Source organism: Onychomys torridus, chromosome 4 (assembly GCF_903995425.1).
Source record: "Onychomys torridus chromosome 4, mOncTor1.1, whole genome shotgun sequence".
NCBI classification, from domain to species: Eukaryota; Metazoa; Chordata; class Mammalia; order Rodentia; family Cricetidae; genus Onychomys; species Onychomys torridus.
Genome location: NC_050446.1, coordinates 16989467 through 16991347, shown reverse-complemented (window position 1 = coordinate 16991347; position 1881 = coordinate 16989467). Strand labels below are relative to the sequence as shown.

Here is a 1881-nt window from a genome sequence, read left to right as displayed (position 1 = left end):
AAAAAAAAAAAAAAACTTTTAAATAATTAACAAAAGCATGAAATAATTAACAAAAGCATGATAGCTTTGAGTTTGCTTCTTTCCTGAAAGTTGTTTGTGAGTTTACCTATCTCAGTAGGAAACCTATTATCTCTAGGCAAGGTCTGAATTTTACATTTGAAACATTAAGAGGCTTAGCCAGAATTTGCATTTTCCTAAGTCAAAGAAAGAAGTGAGTTGGTAGCAAACTCTTTATTATCTATGTTTTTATAGTATGTTGGAGAAGATTAACAAAGTCCATAAAGGTTTTTGTTTTATTTTCTTTTTCTGTAGTGGAAGAAAACCTACAGTATACTTTAAGATCAGGGACTTTTATTTTATTTTTATTTATTTATTTGTTTGGTTGGGTTTTTATTTATTTATTTATTTATTTATTTATTTATTTATTTATTTATTTATTTATTTATTTATTTATTGGAGCTGAGGATCGAACCCAGGGCCCTGTGCTTACTAGGCAAGCGCTCTACCACTGAGCTAAATCCCCAACCCTTAATTATTTATTTACTTCCTTATGAAAGTGTCTGTGAACCTGATGGGAGGCTCCATCCATTTAGTTATTAACCAGCTGAGGGCAGGTAACTCAGCCTTAGTTTTGACATTCTCTTATTTAAAAGACTCAAGTAATTCAACTTTCCTTAAAGCTCTCCAGTTGGTATCAACAGCTAGTGTAGTGCTCTAAGTCAACCTGTAAGCCCCACTTGCCCAAGAACTAGGGAATATCCTGTGCTGCTGGGAGTTGTAGCTCTTGAAAAACAACAGCAAAACCTAATGGGAAAGTATGATGGCCTATGAGTTTTGTCCATAAAAGCCTTGACAGCCCATGCCTGGGGGCCACTCAGCTGGGACATTTCCAGGTAGTAGTCCTGATCAAAGTCCATCTTGGTCAGTATTTAATATTTTAATAGAGCTTGCTTCAAATTTGGCTCAAAATGGTGGAACTTTTTTTTTTTTTTTCCCCCAGCAACTCACAGGATTAACACAAGCACAATGCCCACTCTTTGCAGCTAAACTTATTGCAAAGACAGACTGTGTTTAAAGCAGACATTTTAGTTATGGATAGACTGGCCAGAGCCTGGGAGAGGAGCTGATGAAGGCCGACCTGCTGCTATAGCAGCAGGCCATAGGACTGCTGAATTGTCCAAGGAAGGCAGAGCCTAAGGCAAGGAATTGTGCAGACGTGGTGTGATGAGCTATGAGAAAGTTTATGTGCCTATTAGAAGGAAGATAGTTTGAAATCTCTAGGCACTCCTGTGAAGTCTGTTTTAACCCTCTTTAGAACAATCTCATTTCAGCATCTTGTGTTTGTACTTTAAAATTGATAAAATATTTCTCTTCCCCTTTTCCTTCTCATCTTGGTTGCTTTCATCTGGACTGAAAGCTTTATTTAGAAGGGAGTGCTGAGGGCAGACAGAAAATTTTCCTACCAGTTTGCTCACCCTGGGGTTACACTGATTTGTCTCCTAGAGATGCCAAAGCAACAGGAACAGCCCTCCAGGCACTAAAGAACGTGGCAGGAATTGGTTCACCTTGCTCAGATTTTGATTTTGTACTTTTTCTTATTTTCTGCTAATTCTCAGGTTCGCTTTTTTGGAAACTGTAGATTGTAGTCAATTATCATAACTATACATTGATCTCAATCTTCTTTTTTAATTTTACCTCCCTTAACCTCAATATATGGCTAAGTAAAGGCCATGTTTCCCAAACACCTTCAGAGTTCCTCAGCTCTCTGTTCTTAGTATGGTCACTGAGCAGTATGTGTCCGCAAACATACACATGCTGCCTAAACCTCAACTGCTTCCTCCCACTGTTGTTACACATTGTTCAGGGACCTCCTAGGAACAA

The 1881-nt window shown here is 37.9% G+C and overlaps 1 non-coding gene across 1 annotated transcript; it reads right to left on the bottom strand.

The window, feature by feature from the left end:
• Positions 1–451: 451 nt before the first annotated feature.
• Positions 452–526, bottom strand: Trnat-agu. Its single transcript has one exon. It is a non-coding gene; the product is annotated as a tRNA-Thr (tRNA).
• Between the last annotated feature and the right edge of the window lie 1355 nt (positions 527–1881).